General features: G+C 44.9%; 1 protein-coding gene across 7 annotated transcripts in view; it reads right to left on the bottom strand.

Moving 5' to 3' along the window:
* Positions 1–23,653, bottom strand: part of EYA4 (EYA transcriptional coactivator and phosphatase 4) — an 818,352-nt gene that overhangs the window by 384,839 nt on the left and 409,860 nt on the right. The window lies entirely within an intron of this gene.

Below are 23,653 nucleotides of genomic sequence, written 5' to 3'. Positions count from 1 at the left end.
ACTGCTGTAGTGTACTCTTCTACTTCAGCAAGCAATGCTGTGGGAAGTGGCAGAAGCACACTTCTGCAATACATATTTTGATTGGGCTATTTTTTCACAGTGCCAATGCAGATGTAAACTTGCGCCAATGCAAGTTTTTTTTGTTTTTTGTTAAATCTACTAAGTGTCCGATGATGCTGCTGTGAATTGAGCCTAGACCATGCGTCCTAAGGCCTTCTCCCTCAGCTCACATCACACACCCTTACAACATAAATAAGTGGTCAATGCATCCGATTCAGCAAGGCAGAACGTCTTTTACAGCAAATATCACTATTTCTAAATAAACGCAAAGCAAATAAACATTACAATTAAAACAAGGAAAGTAGGTAACGCACAAATCCTTCTATTTCATAGTTAATTTTGGTTCCCCTAACTCCCCCCTACATCCTATGCGAGCCGTCCTCACTGACGCTTACACCCAGATAATCTTCTCTTTCCCAACCTACAGCCATGCCATCTTTGATTAGATCACCACTGCCTGGCTACCATCTGCTACTGCATGGCTCTTTCAAGGGAAATCATTTAAAGCTGTAAGCTACTAGACCTGGCATGAAATGGCCCTGGCACCACACCACTTCTTGCTCACCAATAGCTTGTGCAAATTCTGAGGCCTGGCTCCATGGTAATTCGCCTAGTGCTTAATTCATCCAAGACTATTACTTTTTCTCCCCGAGTCTAACCTGAATTTGCTAAACCCACCATCCCTTCTCCCATCTGCTTTCCCTCGACCTTCTCAGCCCAGCAACCATAGCTCACAACATTGCAGTTCTCATGGATAGCGATCGGAATCGCTCAGGTTTTATCATCATTATGAAAAATCTGAATTCAGATTGTTCAATACAATTCTTAAAAGAACAAATCGTAATTTAACAATTTGGATAATAATAAAACATAAAACAAGAATCAGGTACCAAAATGACATACATCTAAATCAAGGCATCACTAAACATTTGTTGAAGTCGAATCGCTTGTCTCAAAAAATTATTCAATGCTGTAGAGACCCCTGGAGATATAAATAATCAGATAGTTAAAAGCCGGAGCACACGGTTTTACATTAATAACTAAAAACCGGAAACAAGTATTATACGCGAAAATGTGCATATTTTGGGCACAGCAATACAAAATGGAGGTATGTCTCTTTTTTATCAGGAAAAAAGGGTCAACAAGCATTACTTCATTTTACATTAGTCTTCCAAGAGGCAACCCAAGTGTTTAGAGGCAATGCATTAAAATGAAGTCTAGTAGCAACCCAGGGATCGCGCACATGCAAAGATGTTTATAAGGATGGCTGTAGCCCCATCATAGACAAGGTTTGGTGTCCCAATATCCTGACCTCCCTTTGCGCCCTATCCACAGGGTTGCCTTTTCCAGTTAAGTTAAAGATCCTCATTAATTCTTCTATTTGTACTTTTGTCATGTTGAAACTAGAGGCCTACAGGTTGTGCATGTTCAAAACAGTTAAGCCTCAGAGCACATGGTTACACCAAGGTATCTTATTACTACCTGATGTGGCAGTAATATGATCAAGTGAATTATTAGTAAGAATGGCACTATCGTTTGAGTGGGTTGATAGCCATGCCTTTAGCAGGGCACTCTCCCAAAACACGAATATAGGTCAAATTCACAATTCTATACAAAGTTTGTGTCCGGGGTAGTATATTGGTAAACCTAGCAGCTTATGAAAAAAAAAGTATTTTTGGCTATCTGGAGCTCATTTAGTTCTTCAAAGCCCCACGCTTCAGCACCAAGCATCCAATTGCCCTAGGATGTGCAGTGTAGATGTCCATTATAACTAGCAATGACTGTCATCTGTAAAGAGACCCAAGTTTGATTGACCCCATGCTATGTTTCATCTTTATAGCGGCAGTAGATCAATGTTCTAGGTCCTGTAAATGTTTGGTAAACGCAACACCCAGATGTGTTAAGTGGTCTTTTTCGGTATTTCCAGAATTCCGTTTCTAGGACTAGTATAATAAGGTCAGGCATTTTTTGTTGGGGTAAATAGCCAACTACGACCGACTTTGCTGCATGAACCTTTCATTCCAGAGTGTTCATATATTTTGCATACCTGGTAAGTTTCTGCAAAAAGCACGGGGCCCTGGCGATGAGGGTAACATCTGCGTATGCCAAGACTTGTGCTCTTCCAGCGCCAAAATGGGGGAGATCCACTTGAAAGTCCAAAGGAGCCATTTCTAATTTATTTGTATGTAGGGATAATAGCAGGGGTGCCAGTAGACAGCCCTGCCAAACTCCTCTATTAACCATAATCAAAGGTGTGTGATCGCCCAATCGCCCCATTCTAACCACGGTCCTATTATCTCTATGGAGATCAACGTTTTATCATAGTCAATACCACCACAGCCAGAGTCAACCCCTTTATCAGAAAAATATACCAGCGCCTCACACACTGTGCAACTAAAATACTTTTCTCTACTCTAGTGAACAGCAAACAACTACTGTGCAAGTCTACTCTTTGCTTTACCCCATCTACTGCTTAAAACCCCTCCCCAAAGTTGTCAACTTTGCAACTGTGCGGTATAATTTCAGCCCCAAAAGGACAAACTAAAAGGCCAAACTAGGCCTCACATGCAGGATTTAAGCTGGCCGACGAAAGAGATCCATTGGAACATGCAGGCCAGCCCAAACCCATAATACCGAGCTGAGACCCAGTGAATGTGAAAAATGAGCCTCAGTCAACATTACCGAAATGGGAAGGCACTCAGGTGAAGAAAAGTGAGCCTTAAAACTTAATACTGCTGAATGTGCCCAATGTATTTCAAAAGACAGGTGTTGCTGCATACGCTGTCTCCATGTAAAATGGAAAAGGCGCAGTATGATTGAGATTCAAAACTGCTGCAGTACACATGGGAAAAGATGCATTGAAATTTTGTGCATCTGGGAAATAAAAAGGAATTCCGCATATATGGAAAAGCAAAGCCAAGCGACATGTCATTTGAAATAAATAAAACACTTCCTTTCCACCATGCAAAGTGACATTATGTAAAATGGAAAGGCCTACTTGAAGTTTTAAAGTGGACACCGGTTTTGCATGTTAAACTGTGGCCCATGTGTGGACAATACAGAAGGAACACATGTCTTTTCAACCATCCGACTAAAGAAATATATTTACACATGGACAGAAGGCCCAGAGGAAATGTATTGAGATTAAATATGTTACATGTAGCACCCATTCCTTTGATTTAAAATGCCATTTCTTACAGAATTATACATGTAGCTTGCATTTGCAGCTTCCCCCATTGAACTGCTGAGCTGTGTTTCTGGATCTCTGACCCCAGAGATCATTGGCTGATGCCTACCAGGAATGCAGATCTGTTTAAGCAAAATGCAAACAAATACACTGTTTTCAGATTAAAATTGTGGAAGGGTCAGATAAGGAAATCCAGGCCTGAGCTTTCAGGACTGTCATGGCCCCAATAAACTGGCTCTCAGCTTCAAATAGACAATTACTAATGGAACTTACATGAGTGTTACATAAACATTAGTGCCACCTTGGATAAGCAGATGTCCTGTCATGTGACTTTTGTGAACTAGAAATTCAAGAATGCCCATATTATGCATTGCCATTTGATTGAAATTGGACTCCTTTTTCCTTAACAGGAGAACCGTACGTCGTAATGAGCTCATTCAGGACTCATTTAGAAGATCCCCAAAAACCTGTCAGCCCTATATAAATATAACATTTTTTGTGATGTATAGAATTTGAGTTAATAAGAAAACTGAGATTCTGGCCTTCTCATAAATCAGAGAAATCAAAACCGAGTGAGCTAAGAGAAGGTCAAATTAATGTGTGTTTTGTGAAGTTTCATATTCATAACTATTTCAGCTAATGAATAAAGGGTGAAAAATGATAACATGATCCAGGAAGGTTGTGCCGAGACCAAACTTATTTTAATAGGCCTGATAGGAGTCTATGAATCTGAAAATATATACTTTATGGTGGTTATTTGTAAATTGAAGAAAGTTGTAATTTATTTATTAGAATGTAAAAGCGCACAGCAGCCCTGAGGCATTGTGGCACTGTTACAGAGGGCTCACTTGGATTCATTGGATGGAGTAAGGTACAAAACATTTACATGGTTGCTTGCCAAAAACAGTAGGTATGTTCCATGGTTACAGGGGAACAACATCACATACAGTCTAATTAAAGAGCTTAGTTTTCTAGGCTTTTCCGAACACGGTTAAGGAGGTTACATTTCTGAGCTTGAGTGGCAGTGCGTTGCAGTTTTTAGGTGCTAACACCAAGAAGCTAGTCCCACCATCTTGGACTCTTTTGAAGGCCGGGACTGTAAGCTTGTGCGAGTATTGGGCCTGTTTGGGTCTGTTTGCGGGTGTCCAGTGAATTCTTTCTGACAGGTAAGGGGATGCCGAGTGGGAGAGGCATCTGTGGGTGATGGCGAGGGTCTTAAACAGTATACACTCTTTTACTGGGAGCCAGTGGGCATCTCATCTGGCCTGAGAGATATGTTCTCTCCTTCGGATGATTAGAGGCACTCTAAGAGCATTATTTTGTGTGATTTGCAATTTGTTGAGGTTTTTCAATGAAGTGCCTAGGAGCAGGACACTGCAATAGTCCAGCTTGGACCCAATGATGGCCCTAGATATATTAAGGCAATTTTTGGCTGAGAGGTACGGTTTAACTGCATTAATAATTTTGGTTGTAAGAGCCTCTGACTATGAGATGGCACTGACTTGACGCTTCATTGACAGGGTGGAGGCAAGGTACACACCCAGTGTTTTGACTGCAGCAGAGACTGTGATTACGGTGTTCTCAATGCTGAAGTTGCTGTATTGTCTGTCTAGTTTGTTCAGAATTTCCTTGAGGCCTACCAGTAGAATTTCTGTTTTGTCCCCATTGAGACATAGACCGTTAGCCGCCATCCAGGCCTGGATGAGGGCATAGGTCTCCTTGAGGGTGTTTAGGTCTTGCTCGTAGGAACTGGGGAGGATAATTTGCGGGTCATCGGCGTAGTTTGTGAATGCTACTCCGTGCTCGTCTAGGTGATTAAAGAGGGGTAGGGTGAAGATATTGTAGAGGGTGGGGGAGGTGTATGACCCTTGTGGGACTCCGTAATAGATGGGAGATAGGGTGGCCGTGGTCTGATCAGAGAGGACTCATGACTCTACCATGTAGAAAGGAGGTTATCCCGGCTGTGGCATCGTGGCACAAGTGGGAAGCCTCTATGAGGTGTCTGAAGAGGATCTTGTGGTCAACCAGATCGAAGGCAGCCGAGAGATCCAGGAGAAGACGCAGCGCAGGCTTACCTTTGTCCATTGTTTCTAGTAACTGATTCTTGAGGTCGAGCAATGCAGACTCAGTGCCATGGCTTGGACGGAATCCAGATTGCCTTTTCCCCAGGATGTGGTTTGATTCTAGATAAGACTGTATCTGCAGATATGCAGCATTATCTAGGATTTATAACATGAAAGGCACAGTGGTAATTGGCCTATAGTTGTTGGGGGAGTCAGGATCAAGTGTTGTTTGTTTAGTAGCCGTCAAACCCACGATTCCTTGAGAGAAGGAGGGCCGATGCCTGAGGCAAATGAGGCATTGATGAATGATGTGAGAAATGGAGCTAGTGACTCTGCACCATCTTTTATAAGGCTGGCTGGGCAGATGTCACCCTTTCAGAGGGATGGCTTGATATGTTTCACGATAAATATGACTTCTGCTTCAGTTATTTCTTTAAAATCAAAGGGCTTTTGGTCTTTATTCAGCAGAGTGTCAACTGGCACTGGCACAGTGACTTTGGGCAAGGCGTCAGGCACAGTGACTTTGGGCAGGGCGTTGAATTGAGCGTTAGTTCTATTCTGGAGGCTGCTTATTTTGTCCAGCATGGCATGTTGAATATTATTGCACCAAACCTCGGCTTTCACGGTTTGTTGTGTGTTGGTTGGGGGTATGCAAGTTCTTTGAATGTTGCAAACAGCTCTTTAAACTCAGATTTGGCATTAGCGATTCTAAGGTTGTATGATGAGGCTTTGGCTATCATGATAGCCTTCTTGTATTGTTTGGCAATAGTTCTGTAGGCCTCTTGTGTGAGGTCAGTGAGGCAGGATTGCCATTTGGTAAATGCTGCACACTTAAGGGCTCCTAAGTCTAGTAGCTCTTTGGTGAACCAGGAATTGGAGTGTTTGATGAACTTGGCACTTTTCTGTAATGGTGCGATGGCATCTATGGCATCTTTGAGCGTAGCATTGCAGTGATCTATAAGCTCTGTTGGGTGGTTAGGGAATAGTGGTTTTAGGGCTGATGCTTCTAGGTTCGGTAGAATCCTGTCTTTAGTGAGGAGTCGTGCGGATCTGGCCATGGCTGACGGCACTGGCATGGTGGCTTTAGGTGTATCTCTGGAAGGTAGGTGGAAGTGTAAGAGATGGTGATTGGTCATGTTGCGACTTTCTTAGAAAGAGAAATGCAACTTCAAAAGTCATTTAAAAAAAAGATGCATTTCTCTCCACCCCTCATTATCCATAATCTGGACCTCCTAAAACTCTTGCTCCCATCGGCTGGCAGAGGCCAGACTAGAGAGGTGGGGGAGAAAATGAATTTCCAATCTGATCAATGTGAAAATGGCTTGTTATATCCCCATATTCATAATTTGGAATGTTTCACAGATACTATATACACTTAAATTCTCTATGGAATGGGGAGGTGAGCTGCCAAAACCATTGGGGTACCACCTGGCCAGGAGAAAAGCTGACTAAAGACCATCTTGGAGGGAGACATCGGTCTACATTGAGAGGTCTTAAACCTTGCATGGGAGGCAGAGACTGGGAAACCTAAAAGCTGACTGGACCTGACATTTGAGGAGCCAGATGAGGATTGGGTGCTGGTGACTATCCTTCAAGGAAGCCTTTGATCAGATCTGTGCTATTCAAAGATGAACCCTGCTGTTTCCCCTGAGTGCCCAATAACCACGGTCTCCCATGTAAGTAGATTGATACAAATGACAACAAAAGTGGGAGAGGAATCTACCAGCCTTAATTCCCTTCATGCATAGTGGGTGGGGGGCAAAACTGTGTAGACCCTGGCCATATTTGACCTCAAATATATCTCAACTAACTCCCTTCTAAACAAAAAAAAAATTGCATCCATTTTAAACTCAAGTGTGAGGGGAATCTGTCTGTTTTAACCCATTCCTTTTACTTAGGGACTTCTCTTCCATTAGTGGGAGGGGGCTAAAGGTGTGTATACCCGGGTAAAAGTGTGTATAGCCTTAGCTTATTTAATAAAAAATATAATGTAATTAATTCCCACAGGGTCATATATCTCGGAGTGATGTTTTGTTTACATTCGAAATTAACAAAGATCATTCCAGTGCGCCTTAAATGACTAGTCTTTAATGTAATTGGATAACCCTGCTGTTCATTTCAATGTGCTGTGTCCCACAACACATTTTTCCATTGATTGCATGGCCCCAAATCCCTGCTTTTCATTTGAATGTGCTATTGTCCCAAAAAAAAACATCCATTCCATGGTCCCAAACCCTGCATGTCAAAATAAGCCAGGTGTGAGTCTCCAGTGAAAGAAATGCACTCTCCTCTGGAGTGAGCAAGTGACACACATAGCAGAAAGGTTTGAGACTGCTTTGGGGTAAAGAAGGAAACAAAGGTCCTTATTCAAAATAAACTGTGTGTGTTCTCAAATGCATTTATTTTGGGTGCATAGAGAATATGCCCATGCTCAAATTGAATATATAAATCCCTGTGAACTTTCTAAGCTGATAACCAAATGACAATTTTCCCGATTGAACCGTCATATTGCAACGCATTGTGTGATTTAACAATCTGCAGTTTGCGGGGCAGGAGATAAAAAGAGTGAACCCGATTTGCATTCTGTCAAATGCTAAATGAAAAGTGTCCCATCTATTTTGTTTAGATTTGGATGCCACAGAGAAGGGTGCGTGTGTAAATAGAGTGTTTCTAGATATCTATTAGAACCATTGTTAGTAAAAAAAATCTATTGTCTCAATACCCCAGCCTGGTTCTTGGCGCTTAGTGTGCCACAGGGGAAGAAAGCCTTGGTGATATAAGATGTTGTTCAGACGGGGCTAAGCGAACTAAATATTATAGGAATAATGGTATTTGTTGTGGCATTTTAACTGCAGGGGACAAGGTCCTTCGCCTGTCGATTGTGGTCCTCAATATATTACGCAACACACTTTTCAACCTACCTGGTGCCCCCCCCCACCTCTATACCCACAGTCACCATATGTTGGATGGCTATCCCAGCAAAATAGCTCTCTTTAAATCCATTCATAGTGTTGCCCTCAACCAGCTTGTTGACCGCGCCTCTTTCTATATGCACCTAACCAAAATCTCTGGCACTCTGACTGCTCTAACCTACATGTACCTTGCAGTACATCTTCCCGCATGTGTTCCCTTTCTCAAGTAGCCCAATTCGACGGGAATGCTCACCCTCCTAACAAAATAAATCATGTAACCCTTAGTATTCTCCAAAACAATAAATATCTACTTCTAGCTGGTGATGTGCTGCAAAGATCGAAACTCACATCCGAGAGCTGCAGGACACATCCTTTTGTAAATATTGTGTGCTAAGTAAAACACCTCCAACAAGCACACATTAATTTGATTTGGTTTCTTCCAGAGCGACTTGGAACAATTTGGGGGCAATGGAAGCTTGGGGGGGCACTTTATACTGTAAGAGAATTCAATTCAACACTACAGCTAAGTCAATGCCTAGTCTGGGATACTGAATGGAAACCCTTATTGATATATCTTTACGTCCAGTTCATGCGTTCTGGATGACTACCCCTATATAACACCCCTCTCTTGGAATCCCCCTGACACCACTGAGCCAAGAAGTAGTTCTGTTTTGCAAGTTTAAAGGGATTATTTGATAATTTAAACAATAGATATATATATCACACTTTATAATAAATTAATAATTGAATATCACACTTAATCTGAGCAGTAATCAATAATGGATCGTCCGGCACTAGCACACTTCTTTATAATCAATGATGAGTGGTTATAGGATGGATAAGATAGCAACAATACTTTTATGGTTTCAAATGGATGCAAGGTGGAATGAAATTGCAGTACGGAAATACTCAATATGATTTCAACAAAACAATGTAATCACTTTTCTCTGGCAATCCACTCCCCCCTTTATGCAATGCAAGGAAATGGAAGGAAAGCACACAGTTCTCAGAAATGCAATCAAATGTAATTCAGTTCACCCCAGCAAGCTTAGACTGCAGAAGTTTGAAACACAGGCCCAAAATGCTTTTATATGTGCTGGCAATGAAGTGAAAAATATGCTAAAATGCTTTTAATTCCCTCTAGAGGTTCAGGGTGAGTGGTATCTAGTTAATATTAGTCCAGGCTCACTCTAGCAATGATTCAGGGATGGTTCTTAAGAGGCAAACGAATTTTTAGCAAGGAAAGCAAGGAAGCTGCTGTTTTCACACGTGGCTGGATTTTTAACCAAATCGCAAATCGCGGTAAAATTCACGAGTGCGAGAATCGTGATTACGGAAGTCGGTTCTAGGCTTGTTGGAAAGGTAAGAGTCTAAGCTTTCAGAGGAAAGTTGAACCAAGTTCCTAGCCCAAACGGTTCCAGAGATACGGACGATTAAATAAAGGTAGTTTTTTGGATTTGAAATTTTAAAAGTTCAAAGCGACAGATTACAGCTTGCAGATAGAAAATGACAGGTGACAGCTTTTAGGCAGTTCTGGTTAGATTAAAATAGATTGAATTATATTATTTTAACTAAGAGATTGGTTCTGCACAGTTCTGCTAGGTACTCACAATATATTTTTGAATTAGGCCTCGCCACGGATCTGATCAGGTTTTGGACTGGAGTCCGGTCTGGTCTGGGTCTCTTCACAGTGATCTGGGTCAGCTCTCTGGTTCTGCTAACAGCGGTCTGGGTCAGCTCTGCTCTGCTGGTCTAGCCTCTCTGGATTCTGGATACTGCTCTGCTTTCTAGGTACTGCTACAGGTTCTGGAGATTGATGGATTTGAAGTCTGGATCTCTGGATGTTGTATGGTCCGGCAGCATGCTCTGCAGCAAATGGAATTGAATGTCTCTATCTGTCCTGACTGTCTGATTTTATGTGTTTTGGAAGTGGGTGTGTGTGCAACATCACTAGCCAGCCCCTCTTTCAACTTGTCATTGGCCCAATTCTCCCCTCTCCCATGATTGGGGAAGGAACTGTGAGTCAGAGTGATGCTGTAGGTTTTATGGGTTAGCGGATCCTCCCCTGGTCAGTTTGCCCACAAATCTATATTTGATTCAAAATGCACATTTCTCAAATACATAGTGGTTTGTCATTGCATGAACATATTACCTATCACATGAGGTAGTCTCTGTCCCAAATATGCTCTTCCTAGGAGCTTGGGTTAAAAAATGGCAACATATTTCACTTTTTAGTCGGGTTACCAATATTGGATTTTTCCCCGCATTTACACAGATGTGCCCATGGTGTGTGGGCATTAGGTGGTGGAGTGTCAGATTTTTAACATACATACATTTAGAGTAATATCCTCTTTTCCGCTAAAACCCCCCTGAACATACAACCGGGTCCTACCACGTCTTCAAATGTGCACAGAAAAATCACAAGAATAATGATATCACTTATAAAATTTTCACAAGTCCACTCTATGAATGATCCATCTTTTTAGATTTATGTTCTGGCCCCAAAGGGGTGTGATTTCCCCCAGCACAAGGTTGAATTTCTGTTTTTTCCAGTTCCGCCAAGCCAGCTTGCTCTCACAGGCAGTGCTCCTCCCCTTTCCTTCCAGGAGGAAGCCACTTTTACGACCCCCATAATAAAACATTTGCCTGAGTCAGGACAGGGCTTTGTTCAATTTCCTGCAGAGCCCAGGTAATTCAATCAGAGAAGTGTCATATCCCTTTTGGTGGGAACAGCAAAAGGCAGCTAGGCCTGGGAACACAGCTGTTGTGCAAGTCTCAACTCCTGTTGGGGGTAGCTGGTGGGCAGAATTCAGTTTCATTAAGCCAGGTTTCAGATAAAATGTCACTTTTTGTTCCCCAGTTTAAGTCAAGACAATTTTTACATATGCAGCTAGAATGCTGATTCTAAGTTCAAAACTATGACATTTTAACAGTGACAAACTATGTGACACTCAAAAGTAGGTCACTCAGTTAATTTAAACATTTTCGATTTTTGGTAGTTTTAAATCCAGTTTCAGTTAGGCTGCTGCAGACCTGCAGAGCTCAGCCAGTCTTGTTATGAACATTCAAGTCACTTCAGCATATAACCTTACATTGTATCTACCACTTAGTAAGTATTTCTTTGGCCTGCTTTGGGTTCATTTATTCAGTTTTACACAAAAGTCTGGTGTTGTTTTAAAACGCCGGCTTTCTGATAGTGGTGAGTACTGGTAATGCAACCATTTTTGGGATTTAAGAAAATGAATTCCCCACAGTTCTAGGTTGCTTTTGGCAATCAGCATTGCCATTCCCTACTGTGTGGGTAGTCCAATGGTGGTTTTAGGCAGTGCCCTTCTGTGCCCATAACATCGGCAAAAATGGGTGGCAGCCTATTCTTCATGCATCTCCCTGGGCATTTTCTGGGAAGCTCTGGCCATCATGATGTTTTCAATGCCAGTACTGCAGAGTTTTTGTGGTAGGGCTCGGATGCATGGGTAAAAACATCCCACAAGCCCCCCTCTTGCGATAGCCATTCTGTTTCACTGATGGAACTCGCAAGATCTGGGATGTCTCCTCATCTTCTTCCAATAGATAGCACAGTTCAGCATCTTTTTCTCCATCCGGTCGGATCGATCGGTTCTCCTCGCCGGTCCTGATGGGAAGATTGGGCGGTACCCCGGGCCCCTTGCGTCTCTGCTCCCGGTCTCCGGATCGTCCTCCCTGGCCAGTCTCAAGGTTTTCTTTCTCCTAGGACGACAAAGGAAGAGCGGCAATACCTATTCATAGACATTTTTCCCCCACCATTTATATAGTGGGGTGGCATATAAATTTATAGTCAAAACATATGAACATGCACATTTCTTTTTGCATTCAAAAACGAAAACACCCACATTGAGAAACTCAGAATTCGATAGGCGATATGTAGGATATTTTAAGTTAGAAATGAATTAATCTGAGACAGTACCCTCTAGGATTCCAGAGGATTCCTCCAGTTGTTGCAGAGTGTGCCTGGGATGGCAACACGTAAGCTGATTTATATGTACCCACTTGTCTTCCCCCTCTGCCAAACCGCCTTTGGGGATGCGGATCTTGTAGGCCACAGGGGAGATCTTGTCTATAATCTCATAGGATCCCTTCCATGTAGGCAAAAATGTTCGCTGCTTGGCCTGGTTCCTTTGGAAATTGTATAGATAGACCCGGTCCCCCACCCGATATTCCTTCCTGGAAGTTTTCAGGTCATAGTGGGTCTTCATACTCTCAGCTGATCTTTCTAGATTCCGCTGAGCATAGGCAAAAGCATGTTGAAGGTGTTTCCTTAAATTCTCCACATACTCATGAGTTGTGGAGGCATTTATCAACGTTTGCTCTTGGGTTCTGTAGAGCAAATGCTGAGGAAGCACCATCTTGCGTCCAGTCATCAACTCAAATGGTGACATTTTGGTTGCAGATGAAGGGGTAGATCTGATGGCCATTAGGACCAGAGGTAATCGGATATCCCAACTTGGCCCCGAATCTGCCACAAACTTTTTTAAGATGCTCACAATGGTTCGGTTATATCTCTCTACTGCCCCAGAAGAAGCTGGCCGGTAAGCAATATGCAACTTCCTTTTGACCCCCAGTATCTCCCACATCTTTGTCATCACTACACTGGTGAAGTGGCTACCTCTGTCTGACTCAATCCTTTGAGGTAGACCAAAACGGGAAAATATGTGGTTAATCATCAAGGCAGCTGCCGTTTCTGCCTTGCAGTTTGGGGCTGTAAGACATTCCACCCACTTGGTAAACAAGCATGTAACGGTCAACATGTACTTGTTTCCTCTAGACGAGCGAATCACAGGGCCTATGAAGTCGATTTGTAAATCTGACCATGGCAGTGTCATCCCCCTCTTTTGGAGGGGTGCACGGTGCGTGAGGGATGATGGCTGAAATTGTGCACACACAAGACACCCCTTCAAGTATTGGTCAAGGTTCGGCCCCATGTGTGGCCAGTATGCAACCTCTCTTAAGATTTCCAGTGTTGTGTGAAACCCCCTATGACCGGCGGTGGCCGCATCATGGGTGTGACTTAACATCAGGCTTCGGAATGAGGTAGGAACCACCCACTGATCATGGCCAGCTTTGGATTTCCTTACCAACAAACCGTCTTGGATCCGGAACATTTTTGGACATTTCATCAACACTCTTAGGTCCTCCTTCCCAATGTAATCGGTATCCGTCAGGGGAAAGTTCTCAGGGTCCTCAAGGTGTTGGTAAAACGTAGCAATAATTGGATCCCCCTTCTGAGCTGTAATCAAATCAGCATCAGGGGTCTCCTTACTCCATTGTGCAATGGAAAGATCATTGTGAGCATTTGTCTGGGACCTAGTGATAACAGTGACCTGGATTTCCCCCAACAGGGACTCAATCTCAATTAGATCCCCTTGGATGGCCCCGGTTTTGGCCAGCTGATCAGCTAAGTCATTTCCAGTTTTGTCTGGTCCCTCTACTTTGGAATGACCCTTGATCTTTTTCCAATAGATGGTCATCCCATTCGAGGTGACCAGATCGTCAATGTTTTGGATCAACTTCCCATGTTTCAAGGGTTTGTTGTTAGCACATAACATGCCTCTGGTTTTCCAATTAACCAGGTGCTCCACGAACCCATTCCGTACATAATCAGAATCTGTGATTATGACCAGTTCGTGGAGTTGATGTTGGACAGCGGTGAGGATGGCTTGATGCACAGCCATCAACTCTGCCACCTGACTACTTCGGGGACCAATTTTGTATCCAGCGGAGGGTTCTGGGGACTCATTCACCCATGCATTCCCTACGCCGGCCACCAGTTCTTTCTCCCCATTGTTGTCAACATGGTAAGAGCATCCATCCACATAGACAGTGGGCATTCCCTCACACTTGTCCTCTTCAAAGACTTTGTGTGGGGAATTAAGGTATGCCTCCGTGTTGTCCTTGATCTTTAGACTTTCGTCCTCGAGACAGTTTTCTCTGGCACAATCATGCAAGTCAGCCAAACCTTGCGTGAGGGGACTCTTCTTGTTTTGGCCATATCTGACCTCCACAGGAAAGCCTTGCATGACAGAATCCAGGAAGTAATTCGGGAATTACTCACATTTCCGGCCCGGATTCTGTCACTTTGGAGATATTGCAGAGGCTGGTGTGGAGTCTCCACTATGATGTGTTCCCCAGGGATAAACGGGCGGTAATTCTTCAATGCCCACACCGTTGCCAGGAGTGCCTTCTCACAATCGTTGAATTTTTCCTCCACAGAGGATAAAGTTTTGCTCGCATAGGAGAATACTTTATTGACCTTGTCATGCTTTTGGTATAATACTGCCGTCAAGCACGTATTAGAGAACCCCGTCTCCAGGAAGAACTCCTTGTTTCTGACAGGGTAAGCTAGGCAAGGCGCTTTTGAGAGGCTTCTCTTGAGTTGTTTTACCGCCTCGGCTTGTTCTGGTCCCCATTCCCACTTGACCCTCCCCTTCAGGAGATGAATCAGGGGTGTGGTGATCTCTGCGTAGCCCTCAATGAACTTTCTGCTGTAATTAGTCAGTCCAAGGAGGCTCCTTAGTTCCCGCAGAGTTGTGGGGTCTTTCAGTTTCTGAAGTGCTTCCACTTTCTTTTCCTGGGGACAGAGGCCCTGAGGAGTAATCTCATGCCCCAAGAAATTAACACGGGTTCTACACCACTGTGCTTTCTGAAAGGAAAGTTTTGCTCCGGCGGCCCTCAACTGCGTCAGAACATAACGGATCTCCGCTATGTGTTCCTCCACAGATGAACTTTTGATGAGGACATCATCTACATAAGCCAGGTTACCCCTTGCACCCAGGTCGGGCATGGCCTTGGTTAGGAAAATGTTGAATTCATTGCCGGAGTTGAGGTATCCGAAGGGAGTCCGGGTCCATGTGTACTGCTGGCCCCCAAAGGTAAAAGCCAGCTTGTATTGGTCCTCCCTACTGCCAGGCACAGTCCAGTATCCATTGGTCAGGTCTATTGCAGTGAATACCTGTGACCCCTGGATCTGGGCCAGCCCTTGGTCAATGTAGGGCAGAGGCCATCGGGAAGTATGGACCCGTTTGTTGAGCTCCCTGAGGTCGGCGCAGAGTTTCCACTGGCCGTTTGGCTTCAATATTCCCAGCACCGGATTATTGAAGGTGCTGTGAACTGGACGGATTATTCCCCGGGACTCAAGGTTCTTAATTATTTCAGTAAGGGACTCCATGGATGCGAGAGGCAAACGATATTGCTTCACAAACACTGGAGTCATGCCAGGGTCTGTGGGGATTGTTGTTGTGTGGATGTCGGTGCGGCCACAGTCATATGAGTCTACCGCAAAGAGATCTTGGAAATCCAAGAAAACTTGTTTCAACTTTTGCTTTTGTTCCAGAGTCACACAGGCATCAGCTAGGTTGACTCTCTCTTCCACCATCTGCCTGAAGCCTGGAAAGACTTCTGGTTTGGCTATTTCAGCGACCTCCTCCAGATGGGTGGAGAAGTCCCTGGTCAGAGTGCTGATTTGGACTGGAGGCTTCAGGTGGGAAAGGCAGCCCTCATGGACCTGGAAAATCACCTCATCCCTCCTGAAGTCACAAGTCACATCTTCCTTACCATAAGGGAAAGAAGTGTACACCAGGAAGTTCCCCCTATGCCGGGTAAAAATCCTGTCTGGTGTTGTATTGTCATCACTGTCACTGTCAAAGCAGTCCTTGGGGATTGGTCCTAACAGTTCATTTCCTAAATCGATGGAAAAATGTCGGTCATCAACCGCCATTCCAATAATGGTGCCTGCGGCTAGGGTAAAACTCTTTAAGTCGCTGTTATCCACCTCTATTAGAATGGTGTCATGTTCTATGTTGACTAATAGAGTTGGGTTTACCCCCAACCCTTGCTGTTGGAGAGAAGCATTTAGATGAACATAGGCATCAGGGTTTTGCAAATATTGTCCTCTTTTAACTTTCATTTCCAGGGACAATTGTCGGGTCCTTTCTGGGCTGGTGACTTCCTCTTTAATCTGAATTTCAACTGCATAAGGTAGCAATTGAGCTGACCTAAATGCTTTTTCTGGATCATCAAAGCCCATGGGATTATCCGCTAATCGGGACCAAGCTTTGAAGTTTATTAGGTCCAAACTAATGGCAAAGCGATTGAGAATGTCACTGCCTAAGTAAAAGGCGGCAGTGACGTCTCGCACGACCCAACAATTATGGACTATGCTCTTGTTGCCAATGGAGAGTTTGAGCATACACCTGCTTGGCAGGAGATGTTTGGAATTAGGTGCTTCCAGGTCCATTTCCCATTTGTCTATCAGTTTGAATGTGGGAATGGCTGGATCTTTTGGGAGTTGGCGGAACATGGCTTCGCTGATGAAGCTCTTACCATTGTTCACACACACTCGAGTGAGAACAGAGTCCTTCCCAACATTTAACTGGAAAGGGATGAACAACTGCTCTCTAATTTGCTGAATTTCAACCAGGCTCTGAGCTGATTTCACATCTTTCTGGACTATAGGAGTGGGAGTTTCTGATTGTGGATTAGTAAAGAATTTCAAAGTGTTTACTTCCAGCGTGGAGTACCACTTTAAACTGGAAGGAAGGTTGATTTTCAGAAATAGAGAGGACCCCCCATCACCAGTCTGTTGTCCTACTGCTATTACTGTCGCGTCTGGAGTTTGGTTGTTCTGGAAGTGAAATTCTACTTGGTCAGATTTTTGTTCAACCATGTGGCAGGTGCCGTTTAAACTAACATGGTTGACACTCTGTTTTAATTTTATGGGTCGGCTAGTCTGGGTCCAGAGTACCTTGTTTACACAATCCTCTAAGGGTGACAACCTTCTCAGGAGGTCATTCCCTAGTAAACAAGGGGTGCCCTCTGGAGTCACAACTATGACCGGGTGTCTCAACTTGTGTCGCCCAATTTTAATGTCCAAATCTGCCGTCCCCTCGACGGGAATTTCCTTCCCGTCAAAGTTCTGGAGTTGTCCAGGAAGTGAGGTGAGAGGAATTTGGTAATTCCCTCCCCTTCCTGCATTCAGTTCATCAAAGGCCCTTCTGGACAGAAGGGTAGCTTGAGATCCCGTGTCCACCAGCGCTGAAATCGTACCCTGCCCCTGTACTTGAACCGGGGCATAATATCTTCCCTCCTTCTCCTCAAGGGGGCACAGATAATGCACATTTTTGGACAACTAGTGGGCTAACTTTCTGGTTTTGGACATTGCAAGAGAAGAAATTTGGGCAGAATTCTGTGGAGAGCCTTGGGAATCTGAAAGAAAAAGTTGGCAACTGGAGATCAGAGCCATTGTAGGTTCCCCTGGTTCCGGTTCTGGGCCTCCCCCCCTTTTTGGAGGCAGTCATCAGGATGGGTTTGAACCAGGGGATTTTGGTATTGTGGGTTCTGGGATGAGATGATGGGCGGCGGTAGCTCAGTCTCCATATCTCCCCAGTCTGGATTGGAATCCCTTGGGACCCATTTTTCCTTGGGAGGAGTTCCCCCATCTCTGAAGGAGAAGGTCCTTTCCCCAGGATCCTCTGAGGATCCCTCTCCCTCAAATTGGAAGACCTGTACTTCCTCCACAAAGTGGGTCTGTTTGGGTCCTTTGTTTCTCCTACCCCCCCCCCTCTGCTCCTTGGGAGGCAGGCTTTCAGGGGCAGGAGATTTTGTTTCCGGTTCCTGGTTTTCCAGGGGCTGTTTACAAGTTGGGAAGGAAGCTTCCTCCAAGGCTTTACACCCCCCTTCCCCTTGTGCCTCCTCCCTGGGAACCGGTGTGTTATCGGGGTGCTGCCCCTGTCATTGCTCTGGAGCACCAGGCCCACAGTTTGGTGCATTCTGTGCCGGCATGCCCATCTGAGGGTTCTGCTGAGCCCTTAGCACGCGACCCAGCTCCTGTGCCATGTTCTGAAACTGGCGCTCTAACTGGGAAACCCGCTCAGGCTGATACGGGGCCCTGTTTTCTCCCCTGGGCTGATCCCGGGAAGGGTAGCTATCCCTTCTCTGGTAATATCCCGGATTAGGAAGATTTGGGTACCCCTCCACCCTTGGCCTCCCCTCTCCCGGATTAGGTTGTCTGGGCTCAGGGAATTGGGGAAAGAAGGATGGATGATTTTGGGGTTGGAAGTTGAATGGATACCTGGGGAAAAAGTTCTGCCCAGGATTTGGAGAATTTCTGCTCTCCAGTGGTGCTTGGCTGGATCCCCCCCCTTGGGCTGGAGGAGTCCACACATAACCCAGGATGGGTCGATTTCCCTTGTAACGGGGACTTACATAATCAGGAGAGCGAGGGACCCCATTTGTGGGGCTGCCTCCTTGGCTCCCTGTCTGTGACTGGCCCGAGGACCTTCTGGGCCTAGCATTACTAGGTGCAGGTAGGTTTTTAGGCCCCCCCCATCTCCAAATCCAAAACGGGGGCAAACTTTACCTCTGCCACCTTGGCAGCAGCAGGGGTGCTGTTGGTTTTGGGGTTTTTGTTTTCCACCGGTTTCTGCACCTCGTAGATGCAGGTGGCTTGTTCAATGACCCAGTCTAAAGATCTTTTCTCATGAAAATCTCTCACGAGCTGGGTCATTATATATTTGGGCAAGGCATGGAAAAATGTATTGACAAATTCTCTGCTGTCTGTGCGCACCCTTCTGGTGGTCTGCGCAAAGGCACGTTTCAGTTCTTGCACAAATTCTTGTGGGGCCTGATCCTCCCCACATTGCAAATTGTAGGCTGCCTTGCGAGCCTCTTGAGGATTTCTGTGAACAGAAAAATGTTTCAAGATGGCCGCCTTATAGGTGGACCAATTTAAATGATTTTGGTCCTCCAGCCCCGCAAAGAAACTGGAGTATTCTGGGGAGAATGTCCATTTGACGTACTGGATGCAGCTACTGCTGTCCTTCAAATGGAAAGTCTCCATCATTTGCTCATAGAGCTCCAAGTGTTCCCAAACAGAGTACTTGGCGTTCTTATGATAAGGCGTGATGACACTCCTGATTGCCTTAATCTGTTTCAATGGGTCCTTAAGCAAGGCCCTTTTTTGCCTTATTGGCCTTTTTGGTTCGGGTAACCCTTGTCCATTCATCCTCTGACTCAGAGGCACTGCTCCCAGAGGTACCTGTTTGATCTTCCAGGTTTTCCCGGATTCTGCGAGCCTGGGAATGGCTGGCAGAATGTGGGGACCTGGTCTCCTGTGTCCTGTACCGTTCAGAGGAGTCTTCAGATTCCTCTTTGCTGCCAGGATTTGATGGGTACCCCCCCCCACTGACCTAACTAGGCAGAGGATTTCAGGATGCCCTTAATGGGCCTACTCTCCTGGGGTTCCCCACTAATTTGCACTGTGCTTGGGTGCCCATACCCGGATGCCCGCCCATCCATTCCTGGGAGGTACTGGCCTATGAGCCCCCTGCTTCTGGCTGGATAGTAATCTGCCATCCCTGTGGCCCGGTGCTCATGTGCGCCAGGGGACATGGGGGTGGCAGAGTCCAGGGACTGAGAGAGATAAAGGCCTCTGCTACTAGGGCTCCTGAGGTTATGCTCAGGAGTTTCCCTTTCCCAGCGAACCCGGTCTCTTTCCACCCCTGCTCCCTGTTGCAATGCAAGAGCCTGCGCCTTCAGTTCTTCAGTTAAGGCCTTACTAGACTATCAGTCTCTCCTGCATCGCTACCTGTTGTTGGAGCCTATCATTGTGCTGGCAGAGAGCCTCATTCTCTCTCTGCGTTTCCTGATTGGTCCTGGAGCACTGGGCCAGTCTTTGCTGCAGGAGGGTTACCTCCTGAGCTGTGTCCCTATTGGCCTGCTCCTGTCTTGCCAGAGCATCCTCCACCCTCCTGGTGTGCTCTAGCAAGTCCTGGTGTTCTTTTTGGAGGTCACCCAGTCCCTGGTGGGCCAGGTGATTTTCTTCCATTTTTCTTCTTAAGTGGCAGACTTCCTGGCCTAAGGTGTGCCTTTCCTGATCAAGAGCTTGAATTTGTGACGCCAGGTCGTCCCTTTGCCTTTGGAAGGCACCAGCTTTCTGGTGCTCCTGATCAAACTCTGCCTGGGCATCCAGGTCTTTCAGGATCAGTTTATTGCTCTCCTTTTTCTCTCTGTCTAGTTGGATTTGCAGGGTGGCTACCTGCTCTGTGCATGCCCTGTTGAAATGGATCTGTTGCTCCAGCTTTTTCTGGCTCTGCAGTAGGGAGTCCAAACTGTCTTGGCGTTCCTTCTGCAAAGCCAGAATTCTGGTATCCTGGTCTGTCTTTTCCTGTTGCAGCATATCCATGTCCTCTTTTATTTTAATGATATACTGCCTACTATCATTTTCTGACTCCTGGCTCCCCTGCAGCCTCTGCTCAGAAGAGACCAGGTCAGATTGGACCTTCTGTAGTGCCAGCAGTTGCCTACTCGCCAGATCTTGGCCTTCAGCACATTTGTCCTGCATGGCTCCCATATGTAAATATAAATATGCCGCTACCCTGGCAATCTTGTGGTGCTCATCCTTGGCCTTCGGGGCCATGTATAGTTCGCTCAGGGCCACATGTAGGGGACCCTGATCTCCCCATATATCTGACCCTGTTTCAGTGACCTGTTGCGCGTTTGCCTGCAACCAGACCGTTTGGTCCTGATGAGTCCACTCGCCTCTCACAAATAGCTTATGTAAGAAGTGTTCTCCGGCTATTTTCATATCTACCAAGGTCGTCATTCTAGAGATTGGTCTCTGTCCTGACTTACAGAAGTTTATATTTTATTTTTGCAAAACAGACCTTTTCCTTAGAGCGTTCCTTTGAGGAGTGCTTTGCAGTGTAACACAGCGTGGTGATCTGACCGGATGTGTATCTGGTCAGCTGGCACGCTGTATTAATCTGCACAAGTGATAGATCTAACCCAAACGTCCGGCCCGAGCCCCCAATTTGTAAGAGGATTCAATTCAACGCTACAGCTAAGTCAATGCCTAGTCTGGGATACTGAATGGAAACCCTTATTGATATATCTTTACGTCCAGTTCATGCGTTCTGGATGACTACCCCTATATAACACCCCTCTCTTGGAATCCCCCTGACCCCACTGAGCCAAGAAGTAGTTCTGTTTTGCAAGTTTAAAGGGATTATTTGATAATTTAAACAATAGATATATATATCACACTTTATAATAAATTAATAATTGAATATCACACTTAATCTGAGCAGTAATCAATAATGGATCGTCCGGCACTAGCACACTTCTTTATAATCAATGATGAGTGGTTATAGGATGGATAAGATAGCAACAATACTTTTATGGTTTCAAATGGATGCAAGGTGGAATGAAATTGCAGTACGGAAATACTCAATATGATTTCAACAAAACAATGTAATCACTTTTCTCTGGCAATCCACTCCCCCCTTTATGCAATGCAAGGAAATGGAAGGAAAGCACACAGTTCTCAGAAATGCAATCAAATGTAATTCAGTTCACCCCAGCAAGCTTAGACTGCAGAAGTTTGAAACACAGGCCCAAAATGCTTTTATATGTGCTGGCAATGAAGTGAAAAATATGCTAAAATGCTTTTAATTCCCTCTAGAGGTTCAGGGTGAGTGGTATCTAGTTAATATTAGTCCAGGCTCACTCTAGCAATGATTCAGGGATGGTTCTTAAGAGGCAAACGAATTTTTAGCAAGGAAAGCAAGGAAGCTGCTGTTTTCACACGTGGCTGGATTTTCAACCAAATCGCAAATCGCGGTAAAATTCGCGAGTGCGAGAATCGTGATTACGGAGAAAGTATAAGGAGTAGGAAGTCGGTTCTAGGCTTGTTGGAAAGGTAAGATTCTAAGCTTACGGTTCCAGAGATACGGACGATTAAATAAAGGTCGTTTTTTGGATTTGAAATTTTAAAAGTTCAAAGCGACAGGTTACAGCTTGCAGATAGAAAATGACAGGTGACAGCTTTTAGGCAGTTCTGGTTAGATTAAAATAGATTGAATTATATTATTTTAACTAAGAGATTGGTTCTGCACAGTTCTGCTAGGTACTCACAATATATTTTTGAATTAGGCCTCGCCACGGATCTGGTCAGGTTTTGGACTGGAGTCCGGTCTGGTCTGGGTCTCTTCACAGTGATCTGGGTCAGCTCTCTGGTTCTGCTAACAGCGGTCTGGGTCAGCTCTGCTCTGCTGGTCTAGCCTCTCTGGATTCTGGATACTGCTCTGCTTTCTAGGTACTGCTACAGGTTCTGGAAATTGATGGATTTGAAGTCTGGATCTCTGGATGTTGTATGGTCCGGCAGCATGCTCCGCAGCAAATGGAATTGAATGCCTCTATCTGTCCTGACTGTCTGCTTTTATGTGTTTTGAAAGTGGGTGTGTGTGCAACATCACTAGCCAGCCCCTCTTTCAACTTGTCATTGGCCCAATTCTCCCCTCTCCCATGATTAGGGAAGGAACTGTGAGTCAGAGTGATGCTGTAGGTTTTATGGGTCAGAGGATCCTCCCCTGGACAGTTTGCCCACAAATCTATATTTGATTCAAAATGCACATTTCTCAAATACATAGTGGTTTGTCATTGCATGTACATATTACCTATCACATGATAGGTAGTCTCTGTCCCAAATATGCTCTTCCTAGGAGCTTGGGTTAAAAAATGGCAACATATTTCACTTTTTAGTCGGATTTTTCCCCGCATTTACACAGATGTGCCCATGGTGTGTGGGCATTAGGTGGTGGAGTGTCAGATTTTTAACATACATACATTTAGAGTAATATCCTCTTTTCCGCTAAAACCCCCCTGAACATACCACCGGGTCCTACCACGTCTTCAAATGTGCACAGAAAAATCACAAGAATAATGATATCACTTTTCACAAGTCCGCTCTATGAATGATCCATCTTTTTAGATTTATGTTCTGGCCCCAAAGGGGTGTGGTTTCCCCCAGCACAAGGTTGAATTTCTGGTTTTTCCAGTTCTGCCAAGCCAGCTTGCTCTCACAGGCAGTGCTCCTCCCCTTTCCTTCCAGGAGGAAGCCACTTTTACACCCCCATAATAAAACATTTGCCCGAGTCAGGACAGGGCTTTGTTCAATTTTCTGCAGAGCCCAGGTAATTCAATCAGAGAAGTGTCATATCCCTTTTGGTGGGAACAGCAAAAGGCAGCTAGGCCTGGGAACACAGCTGTTGTGCAAGTCTCAACTCCTGTCGGGGGTAGCTGGTGGGCAGAATTCAGTTTCATTAAGCCAGGTTTCAGATAAAATGTCACTTTTTGTTCCCCAGTTTAAGTCAAGACAATTTGTACATATGCAGCTAGAATGCTGATTCTAAGTTCAAAACTATGACATTTTAACAGTGACAAACTATGTGACACTCAAAAGTAGGTCACTCAGTTAATTTAAACATTTTCGATTTTTGGTAGTTTTAAATACAGTTTCAGTTAGGCTGCTGCAGACCTGCAGAGCTCAGCCAGTCTTGTTATGAACATTCAAGTCACTTCAGCATATAACTTTACATTGTATCCACCTCTTAGTAAGTCTT

This window comes from Ambystoma mexicanum, chromosome 4q (assembly GCF_040938575.1).
Source record: "Ambystoma mexicanum isolate Mex_15411 chromosome 4q, UKY_AmexF1_1, whole genome shotgun sequence".
NCBI classification, from domain to species: Eukaryota; Metazoa; Chordata; class Amphibia; order Caudata; family Ambystomatidae; genus Ambystoma; species Ambystoma mexicanum.
The sequence above is the reverse complement of the archived record's forward strand: the minus strand, read 5'-3'. Positions and strand labels throughout refer to the sequence as shown.